General features: G+C 46.7%; 1 protein-coding gene across 3 annotated transcripts in view; it reads left to right on the top strand.

Moving 5' to 3' along the window:
- Nucleotides 1-953: 953 nt before the first annotated feature.
- The window catches only part of CUEDC1 (CUE domain containing 1), a 90,119-nt gene continuing 68,240 nt past the window's right edge, over nucleotides 954-22,832 (top strand). Inside the window, exon 1 of one of the 3 annotated variants that reach the window (XM_087717147.1) lies at nucleotides 954-1,179. The gene's annotated coding sequence lies outside the window, so the exon portion shown is untranslated. The remainder of the gene's footprint in view (nucleotides 1,180-22,832) is intronic. The other 2 variants (XM_087717145.1, XM_087717146.1) reach the window with 2 other exon arrangements.

Below are 22,832 nucleotides of genomic sequence, written 5' to 3' on the forward strand. Positions count from 1 at the left end.
ATCATAAGGATGCAAGCAACAAAGTCACAGCCCTGCAGTCACAAGTGGGAGGAGATGGGTGATAGGAACATGAGAAGACTAATAGTAATGCAGCCTTAGTGAATAGTTTGACAGTGGTGAGGGAATTATTAGTTTAGCAGAGTGATGGAAAGGGGTGAGACTAGATGACCTCTACAGCCCCACCCACCCCCAGAATGAGCTGACAGTGGTGAGGGAATTATTAGTTTAGCAGAGTGATGGAAAGGGGTGAGACTAGACCTCTACAGCCCCACTTACCCCCAGGATGAGCTGACAGTGGTGAGGTAATTATTAGTTTAGCAGAGTGATGGAAAGGGGTGAGACTAGATGACCTCTACAGCCCCACCTACCCCCAGGATGAGCTGACAGTGGTGAGGGAATTATTAGTTTAGCAGAGTGATGGAAAGGGGTGAGACTAGATGACCTCTACAGCCCCACCTACCCCACCCACCCCCAGGATGAGCTGACAGTGGTGAGGGAATTATTTGTTTAGCAGAGTGATGGAAAGGGATGAGACTAGATGACCTCTATAGCCCCTCCCACCCCCCCCAGAATGAGCTGACTGAGTCCAGCCCAAGAGCAGTGCCCTCTCCCTGATTCCCCCTCCCTCCATGCCCCCTCCCCTCCCAATCGCCTGGGGAACCCCTAATAATCAACCCGGTCCCATCCCTTCTTCCCAAATCCGTGTCACTCGCGGCCGGGCAAGCCTTCCCACGAGCGTGTGTGTGTGTGTGTGTCTGTGCTTTGTGTTTGTGTGATTTCTGTGTGTGTTGTGATTTCTGTATGTTTTTTGTGTGTGTTGTGATTTCTGTGCGTGTTTTGTGATTTCTGTGTATGTTGTGTGTTTTGTGATTTCTCTGTGTGTGTTGTGTGTGTGTCTGTGTGTGTTCGAGCTGCATTTTAAACCCTCGGCCGCTAGGCTGGGAAAAGGAAAGGGGGGGAGGAGAAGAAGAAGGGAGGGGAAAGGCGAGGGGAGACCCAGCCAGCCCGGCCTTATACCATCCGCTCCGACGTAATTGCAACGGGGCTCCGAGCGCGCAGCCAGCACCACCGCCGCCGCCGCCTTCATCCCGGCCTGAAAGGAAACGGATCGGCTCCGGCACTGGCGGGGGAGCCTTTCGGACGGAGCCAGAGAAAGGGGGCCAACTTGAGCAAACTAACGTAGGTGGCTACAGGGCGGAGGGGTGGTGGTGGTGGCGGCGGCGGAGGGTCCCTCCAGCCTGGCTGGCAGCCGCCGAGATCGGCCGTCCCAACCCCGCTGCTGCTGCTGCTGCTTTTTCCGGCCGAGCGGGGCCCTGCCCGGGCGGGCTGAATTCCTCCGCCGCTTGCTTTTGTGCGCTCCGGGATCCGCCGATCGCGCCGCGCCCGCCCCCTCGTTCGCCTGGCTGCGCACCGCCGACTCCACGCGGCCTTTCGCAGCCAGCCGTTCCCCCCCCCTCCCTTTTGCCCGGGCTCGGCACGAGCAACCGATGGCCTCTCGCCTGCCCGCCGATTTGGAAAGGGCCGGGCGGCGTGGGGGGTGGATTGGGATGGCTTCCCCCGCGGATCCAGGGAGCGCCAGCAGCGGCATCCGGCTGCAAGGCGCCCCGGCTGGCTCCTTTGCGCTAAGCTGAAAGGAGGGAAAGCCGGGTGGGCGAGCGCACCTGGCTCGCTTTGCTGAGAGCAGAGGAAGAAGAGAATGGGAAGGGACCTTGGAGGTCTTCTAGTCCAGTCTTTCTCAACCTTGGCGACTTTCAGTCCTGTGGACTTCAACTCCCAGAATTCCCCCAGCCAGCTATGCTGGCTGGGGGATTCTGGGAGTTGAAGTCCAAAGGACTGAAAGTCGCCATAGCTGGCTGGGGGAATTCTGGGAGTTGAAGTCCAAAGGACTGAAAGTCGCCAAGGTTGAGAAACACTGTTCTAGTCCACCCCGCGGGGAAAGCAAGCGAGGCCGAGCGAGTGGGCGGGTGGGGTGGCTGGAAGCTCCGAGCGGGGAACCGGGAGACAGGCTGGCGTCCCGGCTCCGGCTCCTGGCTCGGAAAGCCTCCGTGGGAGAAGGGGGACAGGGCTTCCCCTCGTTACAGGTAGGCCTTGATTTGCGGCCACCGTTCAGTCCCAATATATTTCTGTTGCTAAGCGAGACAGTTGTTCGGTGAATTTCTTTGCCCCGTTTTGCGACTTGGTGGTTCACTGCAGTTAGTAGCAGGGTTTTGCAAAGTGGTGCCTCTGGCTTTGGCTTGTCGGAAGGTCGTGAAAAGGGGAATCATATGACGTCCGTCATAAATCCGAGTCAGTTTTCCAAGCGTCTGGATTTTAAAATCACATGACCATGGATGTGCTGCGGTGGTCGTAAGTGTGAAAAACGGTCACAGGGCACTTTTTCCCCCAGTGCCGTTGTTACATTGAACGGTCATTAAATGAACTGTTGTAAGTTGGGGACTACCTGTAGTTCAGGAGGACGTGGAAGAAATCTCCAGCAGCCACTATATCCTTCTCTTGCTCCGTCCCACGTCATCCCCTTTTCAACAGCTAATCCACACGACACCCCTGCAAAGTAGGCCTGTGGGATTCTTCCTAGATCACTGAAGGCTCAGTTGGGGGCCCGTAAAGAACAGATCAAATACTTGTTTGTTTTTATTTACAGCATTTAAAATTGCTGCCCATTCTGATCTTGTGACTATTCACGGGACAAAACCTAAACATGAAATAATAGAACCATGTTACAGGTAGTCCTCAATTTACAACAAGTGGGATTGGAACTTGCTAGATGAGGTGGCTGTTAAGTGAGTCGCACTCAACTTTAGGATGGTTTTTTTGCCACCGTTGTTAAACGACTGGCCTGGTTGTTAAGGAAATCCACAAAACCTAAACATGAAATAATAGAACAGTGTTACAGGTAGTCCTCAACTTACGACAAGTGGAATTGGAACTTGCTAGATGAGGTGGCTGTTAAGTGAGTCACACTCATTTTTAGGACATTTTTTTTGCCACCGTTGTTAAACGACTGGCCTGGTTGTTAAGGAAATCCACAAAACCTAAACATGAAATAATAGAACAGTGTTACAGGTAGTCCTCAACTTATGACAAGTGGGATTGGAACTTGCTAGATGAGGTGGCTGTTAAGTGAGCTGCACTCAACTTTAGGATGGTTTTTTTGCCACCGTTGTTAAACGACTGGCCTGGTTGTTAAGGAAATCCACAAAACCTAAACATGAAATAATAGAACAGTGTTACAGGTAGTCCTCAACTTACGACAAGTGGGATTGGAACTTGCTAGATGAGGTGGCTGTTAAGTGAGTTGCACTCAATTTTAGGACATTTTTTTGACACCTTTGTTAAATGACTGGCGTGGTTGTTAAGCAAATCCACCTTCCCCATTGACTTTACTGGTCAGAAGCCAGCTGGGAAGGTCACACGGCCATCACGTGACCACCCCCCCCCCAATGCCATAACTATCCTAAATACATGTGGTTGCCAGGTGCTCTAATTTTGATCATGTGGAACTCTGCCGTGATTGTGTAGCGGGAGGACGGATTGCAAATCACATTTTTAAATGCTGTTGTAGATGGTTATAAGTTGAAAACTACCTGTACAACAAAGCAGAGGGGTGTGTGTGTGTGTGTGTGTGTGTCTGAAAACCAGAATCCCATCAGACCAAGCCGGTGAGATTTTGCCAAGATCTCAGCCCTTGTGCCAGAAAAAGGAGCCAAGTTTTCAAGGCTTTCTGGAAAGCTAATGGGGTTGAGAGCTCAGGGTTGTCAATGAAGCGCTTGCAAGTTGGCCTTGGTTTCTTTGGCAACGATCAGGTCACCCTCACCACGTCTGATGAAGTCAATGCAACCTTTTGTAGCCCTGTGCCGAGATCCAGATTCAAAGGTGATTCAGTGTTTGTGGGTGTCTGCGTAACATCTGCTGCTCACAAAGCTCACCTGTATGTGGGCTCCTGCAGGAAAAAAAATGTGTTTGACTTAACGTGGAAGGCCAACAGGTGAGATATGCATGTCCTTACCTGATCCAGATTGACTTTTCTCCTTCAAACTGGATCTCCACCCAGGGCTAGTAATATTTGTGTGTGTGTGTGTGAGAGAGAGAGAGACAGAGAGAGAGCGGGAGGGAGGGAGGGATGCATTTTTGAATACAGTGTTTGAATACAGGGTATGTCACTTACACGGGGTATGTCAGTTGCATTTCCTTACCTGATCCAGATTGATTTTTCTCCTTCAAACTGGATCTCCACCCAGGACTAGTAATATTTGTGTGTGTGTGTGTGTGTGTGTGTGTGTGTGTGAGAGAGAGAGAGAGAGAGAGAGAGAGAGAGAGAGAGAGAGAGAGAGAGAGAGAGAGAGAGAGAGAGAGAGAGAGAGAGGGAGGGAGGGAGGGATTTTCGAATACAGTGTTTGAATACAGGGTATGTCACTTACACGGGGTATGTCAGTTGCATTTCCTTACCTGATCCAGATTGACTTTTCTCCTTCAAACTGGATCTCCACCCAGGACTAGTAATATTTGTGTGTGTGTGTGAGAGAGAGAGAGAGACAGAGAGAGAGCGGGAGGGAGGGAGGGATGCATTTTTGAATACAGTGTTTGAATACAGGGTATGTCACTTACACGGGGTATGTCAGTTGCATTTCCTTACCTGATCCAGATTGATTTTTCTCCTTCAAACTGGATCTCCACCCAGGACTAGTAATATTTGTGTGTGTGTGTGTGTGTGTGTGTGTGTGTGTGTGAGAGAGAGAGAGAGAGAGAGAGAGAGAGAGAGGGAGGGAGGGAGGGAGGGAGGGATTTTCGAATACAGTGTTTGAATACAGGGTATGTCACTTACACGGGGTATGTCAGTTGCATTTCCTTACCTGATCCAGATTGACTTTTCTCCTTCAAACTGGATCTCCACCCAGGACTAGTAATATTTGTGTGTGTGTGTGAGAGAGAGAGAGAGACAGAGAGAGAGCGGGAGGGAGGGAGGGATGCATTTTTGAATACAGTGTTTGAATACAGGGTATGTCACTTACACGGGGTATGTCCCTTGCATTTCCTTACCTGATCCAGATTGACTTTTCTCCTTCAAACTGGATCTCCACCCAGGACTAGTAATATTTGTGTGTGTGTGTGTGTGTGTGTGTGTGTGTGTGAGAGAGAGAGAGAGAGAGAGAGAGGGAGGGAGGGAGGGAGGGGGGGAGGGATGCATTTTCGAATACAGTGTTTGAATACAGGGTATGTCACTTACACGGGGTATGTCCCTTGCATTTCCTTACCTGCTCCAGATTGACTTTTCTCCTTCAAACTGGATCTCTACCTCGGACTAGTAAGTGTGTGTGTGTGTGTATTTTTCAATACAGTGAATGAACACAGGACATGTCAGTTACACAGACAAAGACCAGAATAATTAAAAAAAACATGGTAAATATTAACACATGAATTTATAACAGTAACTATAATGTGATAACGCTTATATTAACTATAATCGTAAGAGTATAAGCGAATAGTTTAAACTGGGTTTTCTTATATTTTGGCCGATTTACATTTTGTCACACTTGTAGTTGAAAACCATCTCTACCTTTCATAGTCTTTTCCCCCTCTAATTCCTGCCTAATGGAAGCAGCTCTTTCAGAATCTTCCAGGGAACTTCTCTATCCCATCGACCTACCTCATCTGTTTGCCTTCCCTTGCAAATTGTTCAACGTCACCAATCCCAGTTTTTTCAAGTTCAGAATCCGCATGTAGCAGATGCGCGAAGTATATGAGCTTCTACTGCTGATGGTTGCCTCCGGGAGCCATTAGGGGTGGTAATCGCTTACTTTCCCTACCAGTTTGCAAATGTCACTTCACTTGCACGTACCACATCCACACATGCGCTCTGCCTTCCGCGCATGCACTTTGCCTAAAAAAGGGGCCTAAATGGGATGCTGTAGAGCTGGGGCAGGTGGGCGGGGCCACCCGCTATTTCCGGAGGACTTAAATCGGTCCTACGAGCAAACCGGAAGTGCGTTCCCGAACCTCCAGTTTGCCAATAGGGCCGGGTTTTTTGTCAGAGGTCGCGCAGGCGCCACATGCTGTGTGTGCGTGCACAATTGGCCGGTTGCTTTAAAAACAGGTATAGAACATAGGCAGGTGGTTAGGCCAAACCAGCCACTGTACCGGTACGCTGATATGATCTACCCGTATGACCGTACCAGGCCGTACCGGCTGGAACCCAAGTTAGGATAGAGTGAATTTCCTGCTGGATCTGGGTTTTTAGCTGAAAATTGTTCACACTTGGCAATTTTTATATAACAGTCTTCAACTTATGCATCAAAATTGAGCCCAAAATTGAGGCTGTTTTTAAGCGAGTTTTGCCCTATTTTATAACCTTCCTTGCCATGGTTGTTAAGCGAATCACTGCACCAGTAAATTACAAAAATTTTAGGTGAATCTGGCTTCCCCATTGACTTTGCTTGTCAGAAGTTCGCAGATGATGATCGCATGAGTCTGGGACACTGTAGCCGTCATAAATACATGCCAGTGGCCAGGGGTCTGAACTTTTTTTTAATTTTTATTTTTTTTAAAAATATGAACATTCCATCTTTCTTTAAACAGTGCGTCGTCTGGGTTCAAACATCTATGCAGTAACCATCACAATTTACAGCATCATTCACATTAGCATTAATTCTCCAATCTTAAAATTATGGTATATTAAACAGTTGAACATAGTAAAACCTTTTCGTTTTTCGCTCTTCACGTATCTTCTAATAAAAATGCAGTAATAATGTGCAACATAATATTCCTTATAATCATCATATTAACAATTAGCATATTATTTATATATCTATCTTAACGTATTTCCTGTTCTTCTTTCGTCTCCTTTGATTTCCAACTTCCATTTTTATTCCCTAACCATTGATAAAATGACTCCCATATCATATAGTATTCAGTTTGTTCTTCCTCCTTAATTGCCAGCGTTAATCTGTTCATTTCTGCATATTCTAATATTTTCCTAGCCACCTTCTCGTCAGTAGGGATCTCTTCACTTTTCCAATGTTGTGCAAATACAATTCTAGCTGCGGTTAATACATGAACAATTAAATATGCGTTCTCTTTACTATAAGTATCAGGTATAGGGTCTGAATTTTGATCCCCTGAGCATGGGGACGCTGTAACAGTCATAAGTGTGAAAAATGACTGTGAGTCAATTTTTTCAGTACTGTTGTAACTTTGAACCAATGGTTGTAAGTTGAGGACTGCATGTATATGGACTTCAACTCAGTGGTGAAATCTATTTACCTTCACTACTGGTTCACAAATGTGATCGCACGCGCCACCTCTGTGCATGTGCAGGACCTTTCATGCATGCGCAGAATGTCAAAAACGGACCTGATGACGTCCAGGTGGGTGGGCGGATCCTGCTACCAAGCACAACTGCAAAGATAAGTAGAACAGCGAGGAGGGGGGGAGAATCCGCTGTGCCACGCAATTTAGATTAGCTAGAATGCAGGAAATCCTGCTTTCTAGCTCATATAAATCACACATCACAGCTGATTGTCGGAAATAACAGTTTGCCTGAACCGACAGCAATTTTTGTGACTACTGGTTCGGGTAAAACGGTAGCTTTGTTTTACTTGGAGGGTAGGGAAATTGTTAGGTAAGCTTCTAATGTTTCCTAGAATGTAATTTGAGAAGCCATCAAATCTATTTGAGGAAAGCTGAGATTGTTGACTGCTAGTCAAGAAAGCTCTATCCTTTGACTCTGTTTCCAAGTTCTCAGGTTTTTTGGGCCCCAGCCCAGCCAACTTGAAGTCCACCCAAGATAGTGAAACAGCTGACACGTTGAGGTCTTGGAAGAGCCAGTCTTTGTGATCAAATCTTCTTCTTGGTAGTAGGGTTGGCATGTCAAGTAAAGAGCCGGTCTTCCTTTTAGAAGCAGGAAAAGAGAATCATCCACAGGTTGGAAAATTACTATAATTGCAGCATAATAATATACTACACAGCGGTTACACTGTGACATCAAACATTAAAGGAAAGGTAACACTTATTGTATTAGTAGAGGTAAAAGACTCCCTTGAGATCAGCTCTGTGAACCTGCTTTATGTTGCCACCTTGGCAATAACAAAAGAAGTGGTGTCCCACTGTCTTTATCTAGAGTGTCCTTCTAACTTGTTTATTAAATATATGCTCTGGGGTGGGGAACTAATGATCTAAACCGGTATTTCTGAACCTTTAAACTGTGGACTTCAACTCCCAGAATTCCCTAGCAAGCATGCACCTGGGAAAAGGGCCTTCTCTGTGGTGGCTCCCTCCCTTTGGCACATCATTCCTTAAGAGATAAGATTGACCCCGCCCTTTTTGTTTTTCATGCGCAGAAGCCATTGCAGGTGGGCGGAGCCTCTCACCATCACCATTACTGATTTGCCTGAACCGGGCCGAATCAGGAGCAACCCACCTCTGAGTGTCGTGATATATCGGAACTCCCCCCCCCCCTTTGCTAAACTGGGCTTGTGCCCAGTACGTGATGCATCTGGTCTAGTTCATTCCTGGCATTAATAACAACAGCACAGTGGTGGGTTTCAAATTTTTTTCGAACCTACTCTGTGGGTGTGGCCTCCTTTGTGGGAGTGGCTTGCCGGCCATGTGATCTGTTGGGAGTGGCTTGCCATCCATGTGTTTGTTTGTTTGTTGGTTGGTTGGTAGGTTGGTTGGTTGGTTTCTTTCTTTCTCTCTCTCTCTCTCTCTCTTTCCTTCCTTTTGTCTCTCTGTCCCTTTTTCCTTTTTTTCTTTCATCTCTCTCACTGTTTCTTTCTTTTTTATTTTTTATTTCTTTCTTTCTTCCTTTCCTTCTCTTTCTCTTTCTTTCTCTTTCTCTTTCTCTTTCTCTTTCTCTCTCTGTGTGAGTCTGTGTGTGTGTGTGTGTGTGTGTCTGTCTGTCTGTCTGTCTGTCTGTCAGTGGTGGGTTTCAAAAGTTTTTGGAACCTCTTCTGTAGGTGTGGCCTGCTTTCCGGGTCCACTGGCGGAACCTCTTCTAACCGGTTCGGTAGATTTGACGAACCGGTTCTACCGAACTGGTGCGAACTGGTAGCAACAAGAACATACATTAAATTACATTAAAACAAAACATTGTCCTGATAGAGAGCTAGTTTCTGATTTAATCAGTTTCCTGGGTTTAATAAAGGGCATTAACCCAAAACAAACTCCATCATGCAGTTAGAAAAAGACAAACCTAAACCTTACCGGAATTAAAAGGTGGCACTACTAATTTTTTACCCGACCTGGTAAAGCATGTTGTGTGAATACACCCATAGTATATTAACCAGAAATAGAGGAAAGGGGAAGTTTAGTCAGCAGAGGTACGTCTCTCCTTAATCTTGGTTTCAATTCCAGTTTTTCCAGGTGTAGCCGAGGTAGATACTTGCCCAAATCCTGGAGGGAGACCAATAATTAGATAATCTGGAGCCTTGCAGGTGTTTTAGATTTTATGTCTGTGGTAATAACCATTGCAGCCGGTGGCAAGAAACTCTTGATTTTAATCCAAAACATCAGGAGGTACCAGATTCTGTAACCACAAGTTCCCCAATATTAACTATTTTAAAATGTTTGGACTTCAACTCCCAAAATTCCTTACCCACTGAGGAATTCTGGGAGTTGAAGTCCACGTGGCTTAAAATGGCTAAGCTTGGGAAACGCTGTTCTCATACCTGAATTTGAACATCACCCAGCTGGCTTGTCTCCCTAAAGTGAGGATAAAACACACACTCTTGATTTCTAGTGCAGGACCACCATCATTAGATTAAACTGGTATACATGCACCAAGATTTATTTTAGTCTAGTTCACCCTGTCCTGTTGTATAATAGTTGACTACTAACTACGCAGTTGTGGGACCAGGATGAAAGATTGAAAGTCTCAAGTCTTCCGCCCCAGAGGTTCTGTGGGTTTGTACATCCCACCTCTCTTTCCTAGCTGGGTAGTTCTTGTGTCACCGCTTATCTTCCATGGGAATGCCACCACCCGGTGTCTTCCTGAGCGAGATGAAGGAGATAGGACAACTGTAGCCTGTGTAACCTGTGCGTCTGCTTTTGAGTCAATGTTGACTCCTAGTGACTGCTTGGACAAGTCCCTGCAGTTGCCTTGTTAAGATTTGAGAAGTGATTTTGGCTTTGCCTGAAAGAGGGAGATTTGGTCGGTTCCACCACAAAACCGCGGTGGAATAAAGCGCGCTCGACGAAACGCGTACGTGACGTCATCACAGCGCGACGAAAACATCGCGCTGTGAGCGGTAAATTTAAAATTAAAGCGAAAACCTTACCCTAACCCCCCAAACCTAACCCTAAACCTAAACCTAACCCTTAACCTAACCCTAAACCTAACCCTAAACCTAACCCTTAACCTAACGCTAACCCTGAACCTAACCCTAAACCTAACCCTAACGCTTAACGTAACCCTAAACCTAACCCTAACCCTTAACCTAACCCTAACCCTAACCCTAACCCTTACCTTTATGTGAATCGGCTTGCTTTAATTTTATTTTAATTTTATTTTAATTTATTTTTAATTTTTTTCGTCGCGCTGCTGATGACGTCACGTACGCGCTTTCGTCAGGCGCGCTTTATTCTACCGCGGTTTTGACGGGTCACGGATTTGGTCACCTGGTTAAGCCAGCAGGATACAAACCAGGAGACTGTGAGTTCTAGTCCTGCCTTAAGTGTGAAAGCTGCCCAGGTGGCTTTGGGCCAGTCATTCTCTCTTACCCCCAACTCAACCTTACAAGGTTGATGATGTGGGAACAATAGGAGGAGGAAGATGTTTGGAATATGTTTGCTGCCTTGAGTTATTTATAAAAACAATAAAGGTGGGATTAGGTTTAAAATAAGATTTTAGATTTAAAATAATCTAACTTTTCTAAATCAGGGGTGTCAAACTCAATTTCATTGAGGGGCGCATCAGGGATGTTGTTGACCTTGGGGCGGGGGGCGTGGCCGACTGGGTGGGCATGGCCAGCTTGATGCCGCTTCCCAAACTGCTGGCCTGATGTTTCCTCTTCGCATTAGGTAGACCGGATCGAAGCGACGCGGGCCAGCCTCTTACATTTTCCAGGCCGGCCCCCACGGACCGTATCCAAACACCTTTGTGGGTCACATCCAGCTTGCGGGCCTTGTGTTTGACACCCCTGATCTAAATAAATAGAAGTTATCCCTCCACCAGTGTGTCATCTCGAGCAGTGTCCTCCACTCCTTTGGGCACCAGAGACCGGTTCCATGGAGAGAGTGTTGTGGCCCGCCAGCAGAGCTGGCAGTAGATTCGGGCAGTGAGGAAGTTGGGGAGGAACCTGAGCCAGTCCTGGCGTCTGGGGAAGGCTCTGATGAGGGCTCTGCGTCGGAGGCAGAGAGGGGGCCAGAGCCTTATGGTTCTGTTATCGGCTGCCTTCGGAGTCAGACATCAGTGAGGCAGATGAACAGCTGGAGCCTGTTCCCAGTGTGCGCATGGGCAGAGTTGCCAGACGAAGGGAGCAGCTAAAGAACAGGGGTCGGCTTGGGAGTAAGGCCGCAGTTGGACGAGGAATGGCCCCTCCCAGAGGAAATAAAAGAGGAGCAAAGGGGGAGTGGAGTTTGCAGGAGACCATTAGTTCGCTTACTTGGTTGGTGACTCTCCGAGACTCCTTGCCAAGTTTTACAGATATCGGCCTGGCAGCTCTCCAAGCCAGATAAGGTCTGTGACTATAAATCCTCCCTCGAAAGACTTTGCTGGATGTGAATGAGCAGAATTCACAGTTAATTAATAAAAAGGGTTTTTGTCGGGACAAAGAGTCTGCTTCATGCTCTCGGGAAGCCTAGGTCAGAACAGAGAGGTTTTCCCGTGGATCGGAGGGAGTGTGGTTTTACATGCTACTCGCATCCCATGGATGGGGCTTCCTTTGTTTGCGCTGCCTGGTTTCCGGCATGCCAGTGCCAGTCCACCGACCAAGGGTTGGGCACCCCTGGCCTAGAGAAGGTGTCTTCTTGAAATCAGAGGCTAGAGGAGAATTTTACATCTCTGTTGGTTCTTGCCCTTTTACTCCTCTCCCTCCTGCAATTCCCCCCCCCCTTTTTTTTTACTTCTACTTGGGACTTCTACTTGGAGAAGAGGAGAGATCTCTGCTTTGGTTATATGATAAAGCCAGCATCTCTCCCTAGGAGGATCCTGCTTAAAATAAATATTCCCGGTCTGGACAGCAGCTGTTAATCTTGTGAACTGGGACCCAGAACGCTCAGCATGTTAAATTGCCTCTGCTTCTACAGCTTTCAACAGCTCAATGGGTGTTTCACCTAGTGATTTTTCTATTTGGCAAGCTGGTTTATTCCCTCTCATCCCTCACTGTGTAATGGGAGTTCAGTTTGCAGGAGGTGGGGGGGGGGGGGGGAAGAATCTATTCCGTTCGGTTCCTGAATAGACTCTTTTCCTGCAAATGTTTCTGCTGTTCTGCAACCTCATTGTAAAGGATTTCACAATAGCTTTTTCTTCCTCCTTTAATTTCTCCCTTCTTTTTTTTGCCTCTATTCGATTTCATCTGTGATCATTCATACTATGGATGTATTCCCCCCCCCCCCATCCCCTCCCCCGTGATTTTTCTGTTATTCTTGAAAACATTTCTCAAATGGCTTTTTTGATAATTTTATTTTATTTGGTGCCATTCTTGATTGATATACCCTTGTCCTTTCTTATTTGATACTAGCTGATAAGTTTGCGCTACCCTGGTATTTATTTAGCCCAACCCTCCTTCCATGAACGTGGCCGCAATTTCTAATGTTGGGTTTCCCCCCTTACCAGAGGGAGCCCCCTTATAAAGTACTGTGAAGTCGTTAACATGGCAACTGCACAGGCTTGTACAGTAGAAGCCATTTTATGGCAGTATGCTAGAAGCCATTTTAAGGCACAACAGGCTGTATCTTAACAGAACACCACCCCCGAGGAGGGGTGTTAGGAATGTCTTATCTCCACAATATTTGTTTCCAGATATAGAGATAGAGAGATAGGTAGGTAGGTAGGTAGATAGATAGATAGATAGATAGATAGATAGATAGATAGATAGATAGATAGATAGATAGATAGATAGATGATAGATAGATAGATAGATAGATAGATAGATAGATGATAGATAGATAGATAGATAGATAGATAGATAGATAGATAGATAGATAGATAGATAGATAGATAGATGTAGGTGGGTGGGTGGGTGGGTGGGTGGGTGGATGGATGGATGGATGGATGGATGGATGGATGGATGGATGGATGATAGGTAGGTACATAGGTAGGTAAAAAGTTTGTTTTCAGAGTGGTTGGGGAATTCTGGGAGTTGAAGTCCACACATCTTAAAAATGTTGGCTGGAGAATTCTGGGAACTAAAACCCACACTTCTTAAAATGTACAGACTGGGGAATTCTGGGAGTCCATACATTTCCAAGTTGCTGAGTTTGAGAAACACCGGCCTAAGGCTTCCATCATCTGTCTTTCACCGATTAACATAATCAGTGACTGCCTCTTGGAACTTTTCTTTGAAATTATAATCTTTTTTCCCGCTTTCACAATATCTCTTATCTCCTGCCGTAAGACTTCAAGTTCTCTTTTTTCCAAGTATATTGAATCTGTTCCTTTCACAGAACATAGGTTCTGACTGTATGTCCTTCAGGTCAAATCGTTGCTGCATTCATACTTTCTCTCACGTTCTAAGTTAAACTTAAATTGATTGATTATGTGCCATCAATTTGTGGCCACGTAGGCAGACCTTTTCCAGGGTAATTTGTCCCCAGTCTGGATCTTCCGATGGTGCCTTTATTGGTTGTGTAATTGAATTAATCCACCTTGATTCTGATTGTCTCCTATTTCTTTCCCTTTCCAGAATTACAATTTTCTATAGAGAGCCTTGCATAATGTCTCTAAATTATGATGATATGAGCTTGATCATTTGTATATTGAATGAAAACTTTACATTGATCTTCTTGATGAGCTACTTATTTGTTTCCTTGGCTGTCTGTGGTACAGGTAGTCCTCGAGTTATGAATATAATGGAGCCTGCCCATTCCATTCGTAACCTGAAGATTCATGGGATTGAATCTCCTACCTTGAATGGGATCACTCCCTCCTTTCACCCATGCATTTGCCAATCGCACATGAGGCTCGTTAAGTGCACATGAAGTATTCAGGGTGGAGAAGGCCATTGGGGGTGGGGGTGGCTAGTGATGGAACAGGCCACTTGCCTAAGACTACCTAAGGCATCCCTGGCCAACTGAAATACATCATTCCCCAAAATTGCTCCCCCCCCCCTTTCAGGGAGAGGCCCACAGAAGCCCAAATGGAACATCGGAGGGGTGGATCTGCCCCTCAGAAGCTCCATTTTGGCCTGCAACATGCTGGGCGAGGCCTCTGGAGGCCCAAACGGGATGTCGAAGCAGCAGATCCACCCCCCGGAAGCTCCATTTTGGCTGGCAACATTCAGGATGAAATTTGCAAAGCCTCTGCAATTGTTCGTAAGGGCGAATAACTGCCGTGGTGCTGCAAGATACGTAGTTTCGGGACTTGTTCACAAACACTAAGGGCTTATCACGTAACTTCAAACGTTCACTAAGGGAGATTATCTGTATTCCCATGTATCTTCTCCAGCATCAAGAATGAAAGTGTGAATACTATTGTCAGCGTTCCAAGGGTCATGCAGAATTAAATCAGAGTGCAAGGCAAAACGATCCTTAAAGTTCCAATTTAATAAGTCAGACATCTTGGCACATCTGTGGAATCCCAATTCTGGAAGTTACCTAGGATTCCCACCCAGTTGAAAGTTCAGGATCTTGTCCCCACACTCACAAATCCATCACATGGTCCAATCTTCTTCCACGCTGGCATCTCCACCCAGCTGGTTCTGGTCAGGTGCAGAGGTGAGGAGACAAAAGATGACATTGGGCTTCTAGAAAAGAATGACAACAACACATTCCACAATTCTACTCCTTTCTATTCCCCCCCAACTACCACACTAATGAAACAGCATAATGAAATAAGAGAGAATGTGGCAGGCCAAAGATCCTAAAAGGGATATAACTGCAGGCCTGACAACTATTTTCATCAAGCTTCTTCAATTTTTTTTGTAGAAGGTCAAAGGGAAAACAAACATCTGCACAATTCTGATTTTTGTAGGAAAAGATACAGGTAGTCCTCAACTAACAGCCATTCATATAGTGGCTGTTTGAAATTATAACGGCACTGGGAGTAATAACGTGTGACCAGTCCTTGCACTTATGACTATCTGCAGCATTCCCACAATCTTGTGATAAAAAAAATTGAACACTTGGCAATAGTTGCAGAATCCCAGGATCATGTGATTGCCATTTGCGACCTTCCCTGCTGGCTTAAGACAAACAAAGTCAATGGGACAAGTTGGATTTGTGTAATTCATTTCACGTAGGAGAAGGAGTGGCAGAACCTGGGGTGGAGTTAAAAGAGGAATCAGACTAGAATCCCTACATTGCCACAAGCAGACTAAGATCAGAGTGTAAGGCAAAACGATCCTTAAAGTTCCAATTTAATAAGTCAGACATCTTGGCACATCTGTGGAATCCCAATTCTGGAAGTTACCTAGGATTCCCACCCAGTTGAAAGTTCAGGATCTTGTCCCCACACTCACAAATCCATCACATGGTCCAATCTTCTTCTTCCACGCTGGCATCTCCACCCAGCACCCTTGAATTCCGTTGACCCTTATCTAACTCCAAACAGGTGCTAATCATTGAGAAGATTCCTGTACATAGGCATGATTAGCAGAAAACCAGTTTAATTGGTCTTTCACATGTGAGAGAGGGAGGGATGGAAGGAGAGAGGGAGATGGAAGGAGATAGAGATGGAGAGAGAGATATATGGAAGGAGATAGAATGAGAGAGAGAGAGATGGAGATAGATATGGAAGGAGATGGAGTGGAGGGAGATAGAGATGGAGATAGAGGGAGGGAGATGGAGGGGGGAGGGAGATAGAGAGGGAGAGAAGGAGATAGATAAATGGAGATAGATGGAGGCAGGCAGGCAGGCAGGCAGGCAGATAGATAGACGTTCTCCATTATGATCTGTCCTTAACCTGTTCTTTCAAGCCTCCCAATTATGTATCCATTGCCACTGTAACTGAATCCCTCTTCCTTGTGGCTGGACCTCCTTGTTTTCTCTTTTGTTCTACCTTTCCCAACATTAGAGCCTTTTCCCCGAAATTAGGCTCTTTGCATTATCTCTCCAAAAAAGGATAATTTGAGCTGAAAGCCAACGAACCACAAAGATGCTCAACCCACCCACCCCTCAATTCAACCCTTACCTCTCCCAATGTAGCTTCTGCCCCAGCTGAGTGCAAGCAACCCCCCCTTGCTTCCCCACAGCACTCCCCAAAGCTTCTCTTCCCTTTATGTTTTTTTTTAAAAAGAGATTTAAACGGCCTTGGGAGGAACGCGGCTCCTTTATGACACTGAACGATCCGTTTTTTCCTCGCTTGAGAGTTTCCATGGAGCAATCTACTCAGGAGAGAAAGAACAACCTGTTCCTTTTTCTTTTTTTTTGCTTTGATTATTGCAGCATTTAGAACAAAGGGGGAGGAGAGGGGAGGGAAAAGCCCGTGTAAATGTCAAAGGAGACCATGGGAGGGAAGGAAGGGAGGGAGGGTGAAGACACCCATGTATGCAAAAATCTGGGAAAGCAAAGGAAAGGCACGGAGGGCCCTAAAGGAAAGAGGGAAGACACTGGGAGGAGGCTTTTCTGCATGGTGGGAAAGGGAAGCAGAACCTTCCCACCAAAGTGGTACCTATTTATCTACTCCCAATTGCATGCTGTTGAACTGCAAGGTAGGAACGGCACTTGGGTATTGAACCCAGGCCATCAGCTTGACAAGCGCAGCATCTTTAACCTCTAAGCCGCTGCACCCCCTCCCCCTATAACAGTCATGGCTAACCTTTTGGTTGGCGTGTGCCGAAAGCGTGCATGTGCAACAGCACACACGTGTGTGCCCATACCCATAATGCAATGCGTGCATGACACAGTCCCACACATGACACCCCCTTTGCATGTATGCGTGACCCACATGCTCCCTCCATGCATGCGCGCATGAGACCCACCCCCCCCCCGCATTCCATTTTGGATCTAGTAGGCCTCCCTGCAGCCTCCTGGGACCAAAAATAGGGCATGGGGAGACGCCGCCCCTCCTGCGGATGCATGTGTGTCTCCCGCATCCCCCCCCCCCCGTGCATGCATGGCAGAGACCCAAAAATCAGCTGACTGGCAGGAGTTCCCCGCGTATGCACGGTGGAGCTGAGTGGGGCGACAGCTCGCCTACCCGCAGAGAGGGCTCCGCGTACCACTTCCTAGGTTCACCATCACCGAGGTGGAGCAGTGGTTAGAGTGCAGCACTGCAGGCTACTTCAGCTGACTGCAGTTCAGCAGTTCAGCTGTTCAAATCTCACCGGCTCAAGGTTGACTCAGCCTTCCATCCTTCCGAGGTGGGTAAAATGAGGACCCGGATTGTTGTTGGGGGCGATATGCTGACTCTGTAAACCGCTTAGAGAGGGCTGAAAGCCCTATGAAGCGGTATATAAGTCTAACTGCTATTGCTATTGCTATCACGGCCCTATCATATCAAGACATAATGATCAGAAATGTGCAAAAACTTTCTATTCCTCAGACTTTGGCAGACTGGTGGTGGTGGCCTTGTGGATTTCTGGGAATGAAATCCTTGAACCGTATTATGGATATGGCCTTCCAGCTGAAATAACCAGATCAGGGGAGGAATGGAAGATTCCCCACATTCCTGAAAGTTACGTTCTGCCCAAACCACAGAGTTATTATTTGCCTGTTCCTTTTATAGGAGGCCTTATTAATGTCAGATGGTCCAAACATACTCTTCTAAACGAATATTGCCATGAACCGAGGCCCCTCATGCTCAATCTGACTATCGCTTTGTCTCTTATTCCACCAGTGCGGTTCCATAGGCAGAAAAGTCTGGAAAGTTCTAGTCTTTTAGAGCAGTGGTCTCCAACCTTGGCAACTTTAAGGCCTGTGGACTTCAACTCCCAGAGTTCCTCAGCCAGCTTTGCTTTGCTTGGGGTTGTGGCCTGGGTTGCTGCCGGTTCTGCGGCCCATGCCAAATCACCACTACCGGTTCAGCCGAACCAGGAGCAACTCACCTTTGGCCCCGTCCCCATCTATTCTCTGCCTCCCGAGTCCCAGCTGATCAGGAGGAAATGGGGATTTTGCAGTAACCTTCCCCTGGAGTGGGGAGGGAATGGAGATTTTACAGGATCCTTCCCCTGCCACGCCCTCCAAGCCACACCCACCAAGCCATGCCATGCCAACCAAGCCACACCCACAGAACTGGTAGTAAAAAAAAAAAAATGAATTCCACCACTGGAGTATCTCACTCCAATCTAAATTTCAATAAGGTGGATTTAACATCCACTTTAAGTAGAAAGATCAGTAGAGAGAGAAGGAGAGGGAAAAGTAATGGTAGGAGAATTGAATGCATGACTAAATCTTTTAATGTTGGGGATGTATTGCACCGAGGGCGTATGGAATAAAATAAAAACGCCATTCATTTTGTATTACAGTATGGTTTTCCTCAGCTAGAGTTGTTGAAATAAGCTATAAATATCTGGGTTTACCTATTGTACTAACCCATAAATCAGAATCTTTGAACAATAACAGCTGGATTCTCCTAACATGCTAAACCAGTGTTTCTCAACCTTGGTGACTTTAAGTCCTGTGGACTTCAACTCCCAGAATCCCCCAGCCAGCTCTGCAGAGCTGGCTGGGGGATTCTGGGAGTTGAAGTCCACAGGACTTAAAGTCGCCAAGGTTGAGAAACACTGTGCTAAACTGTTCGTCTTGCTGAAATATATTGTGAGAGCTCATTCACTGCACTAGCCAGCAATGAAGGCATATGGGGCAGTAATGGGAATTACATAATTTTTTATGGTGTTTTGCCTATGGCAAACATTTTTGTGGTCAGGCATTTGTTTCACCCTGTTGATTCTTTAAAAAAAAAAACCTTGTTCTCTGTCTTACCTGTTGTATTTGCTTCTGCTTTTATTAAATTGCAATTTGGGACAAATGGTTTTTGTCTTTTGAAATGTACAAATGTAGAATTCTTTATTGGCCAAGGGTGATTGGACGCACGAGAAATTTGTCCTTGGTGCATATCAGGGGTGGGTCCCAGCTGCTGCTACTGCCGGTTCCCTCAGGGACGCGCTTCATGCACGTGCTTGAGGCGCGCTATCAGCACATGCACATTACTTTAAAAAAAACGGTTCTGCACATGCGCAGAAACAAAAAACAAGATGCGCTGCTGAGAGAACCAGTTCGGGGGTGTGGCAGGCTGAGTTACTACTGTATTTTTCGGAGTATAAGACACACCGGAATATAAGACACACCAAGGTTTTGAAGAGGCAAATTAAAAAATAAAGTTTTTGCACTCTGCAGACCTCCCCCAATGGGCCTGGTTTTTTTCAAAAAAAGGGCACGAATAGCCTTTAGGAGGCTTATAGAGTGCTCCTCGGAGCTGGTGGGGGGCAAAATTGAGCAAAAATGGCCCGTTTTATGCTCATTTCTGTCCTCCCCAGCCCCCAGGAGCGCACTACAAGGCTCCTAAAGGCAATGCATGGCCATTTTGGTGAAGGGGGCGGGGTTTCTGGAGGCAACAAATGCTATATTCAGTGTATAAGACGCACCCAGATTTTCATCCTCTTTTTTGAGGGAAAAAGGTGCGTCTTATACTCCGAAAAATACGGTACCTCTTTGGCCAAACTGGTAGGAACCCATATGCTCTCAGTGTACATAAGGAGATTAAAATGCATTCATCAAGAATCGTAAGGTACAACACTTAATGATAGTCATGGGGCACAAAGCAGGAATCGGGAAACAAGGCAAACTCCGCTTCAGGGCCTAGTATATATGATCCACACAACCCATTTCCTGCTTCTTTACCAGCAATTGCTACTAGCATCATGAGACAGAAGTGACTTATTTCCCTATGCAACTGAGACGGACTGACTGGGCTCCTGCCTTTATAACCAGGTGACCTGGTGACCTGGTTTCTGATTGGTCTTCATCTGAACTGGAGTTTGATTGGTGAAGGCTCTGATCTCTGATTGGTTCTCTTTGCTTGTGCCTGATCTTGATTGGTCATTTCAGGTATGGGTTCCTGATTGGTCTTTTGTTAGAAGCCAGATCACCTGGCTCTACAATAAAGACGAGAGCCTACTACTCCGTCCCTGTTCTATTAACTGTGTGTAGCAGTTGCTGGTAGTATTTTCCTTGTAAAAAAAAAAAACGAAGCTGAATTTCCAAACCGACAGTCCTGCTTGATGTGTAAAATCTCATTAGAGTTAATGGAGACGTTGGAGGAGGAGGAACCGTTCTCCTTCTCCTTAGTTAATTACTGATTATAAGGAATGTCTCCTATGTAGTTGTTGCTGATTTGGAGTTTTCCTGCTTGGATGACCTTTAGTGATGGAAGAGGAAATGTAGGATTATTAATGCTGAATCTGTAATCTTGCCAGGAAGTTTTGCAATTGGGAAGGGAAGAAGGGAAATAGGGGAAGGGCTATTTTAATGCTTCCTGTGCCTAGGATTTCCCTTTTCCATTTCAGTGTTATTCTCCCTTTCGCCCTGCTGTTTGTGGTAGGTGGACTATCTCAGGAAGCATTCTCCTCCCCTGAAGTGGTTGCTATTGGGCATCCCTTGATCATTTGAGAGACCGCTTGCTGCCAATTACCTCCCACAGACCCATTAGATCTCACAGGGTTGGCCTCCTCCGGGTTCCATCTACTAGCCAATGCCATCTGGCTACTACCCGGGGGAGGGCCTTCTCTGTGGCAGCTCCGGCCCTTTGGAATGAACTCCCCCCAGGGATTCGGACCCTCACCTCTCTCCAGGCCTTCCGAAAAGCCGTCAAAACCTGGCTTTGCCGGCAGGCCTGGGGGTGATGAGTTCCCTCCCCTCTCGACATGTATGGTTGTGCGACTGTTGCTTATTTTTATTATTTGTATTTCGATTTGATGTTCCCCTTTCCCTTTTTGGATTGCTCGCCGCCCTGAGTCCTCCCGGAGAAGGGCGGCATATAAATAATAAATTCCATTCCGTTCCATTTGTTGAAGTGGAACATGGGAAGACACGATGGAAAGGTCTATCTGGCCAGGCCAGTTCTGCTGGGAAAGATAGGAAAAGGTCAGGGGTGGGAACCTACTGGTTTAACAACCGATTCTCTGAGCGCGTGCTGTGCACAATTTATAAAAAAAACCTCTCCTTCCGCGTTACTGCTGGCGAGGAAAACAGCTAAAGCGCGGCAATCCACTCTGCTGCGCCGATCAGTCGGGCTTTGGAAAAGGAAATATAGGTGAATGTAGCGCAGGGGCAGGTGGGAGGGCCCACTTCAAAGTCGGAGCAAACCGGTTCGTTCAAACCAGTCTGAACCGGTAGAATCCCAGCCCTGGAAAAGGTGCTTTTCAAATGGCAACTGGACTTTCTTGGGGTTTTGTTCCTAGAAAACATTTCACTTTTTATTCAAGAAGCTTCTTCAGTTCTAACTGAATGGGGTGGGGGGAGAGAATGGAAGGATTTATATATAAGCCATGGTGGGCAGTGGTTAGAATGCAGTATTGCAGGCTGATTCTGCCAATTGTCAGCAGTTTGATCCTGACCTGGCTGAAAGTTGACTCAGCCTTCCATCCTTGTGAGGTTGATAAAATGAGGACTCAGATTGTTGGGCGCCATAGGCTGACTCTGTAAACTGCTTAGAGGGGGACTGTAAAGAACTGAGACTGTGATGGCAAACTTATTGCACGCCTGCCCAAAGTGGCAAGCGAAGCCATGTCGCCTGGCATGCGTGGCCTTAGCAGTTTGTGTTTTGGGTTTCTGGCGCGCATGCATGCGCGATGATCAGGTATCCTTCGCACGCGCGGCAGTGCCGAAAACCGTTGTGCTCATGCGTGCTGGCCAGCTGATTGTCGGGTGCACTCGGAAGGTCTGCCTTTCCAGAGCGTGATTCCTTCACTCGCACGGCCGAAAACCGCCCTGCACATACACGCCGGCCAGCTGATCCTCGGAGCGAATGCAGGCTAGAACCCAGAAGTCCGGCTTTTCTGGAGTGTGGGTCTGACGAGCGTGCGAGTGTGCACCCACGATGTTTCCGCGTGACCTTTTCGGCACTCGGTACCGAAAAGGTTCACCATCACTGACTGTGCTGTGAAGCGGTATATAAGTCTGAGTGCTATTGCTATTTAGGCTTTAATTTTTATTTATTCATTTGCTGCCTATCTCCCCAGTAAAGCAAGTCTCGTTACAAATCCTACTGGAATCCACCTCCCCCCCCCCCCAATAAAGCCTGATGAGAATACCGTGCCACATTAGTATGCCTGTAGTGGTATAGTAAAAGAAATAGAGCCTGTTGAAAGGGTGATAGCTTCTGAGCACCTCAACCCCCGCCCCCCCCGGCATGCGAAAAATAAGGCATTTTTGTGCCTGTAGTCACATCTCATGGTTTAGTAGGGTTTTTTTGTGATTGTGAGTCATCCAGGTTTGTGGATGAAACCACAGCAGCCAAGTAAATGCATTAACTAATGGATTGGATCATTTAAAAAAGCAAAACCTACATTCCACCTAACCAAGCCTTGTATATATGAAGCCAGTTGCTTGGTCTTTAGTTGCTCCAGTTCCCATCAAGTGATTTTGTGATTTCCTCTGGTCTTCCTTTTGGTCCACCTCAGAGGAGATTCTGCTGGTTGCATGTATGCAGGGGTTAGTGCGGTGATGGCTAACCTTTCTGTTGTCACGTGCCGAAAGCGTGTGCAACAACCCATGCCCGCGCCGATAATTCAATGTGCACA

Source organism: Thamnophis sirtalis, unplaced genomic scaffold (assembly GCF_051295495.1).
Source record: "Thamnophis sirtalis isolate CommonGarterSnake01/CBP01778 unplaced genomic scaffold, rThaSir2_p1.2 scaffold_6, whole genome shotgun sequence".
In the NCBI taxonomy this organism is placed as follows: Eukaryota; Metazoa; Chordata; class Lepidosauria; order Squamata; family Natricidae; genus Thamnophis; species Thamnophis sirtalis.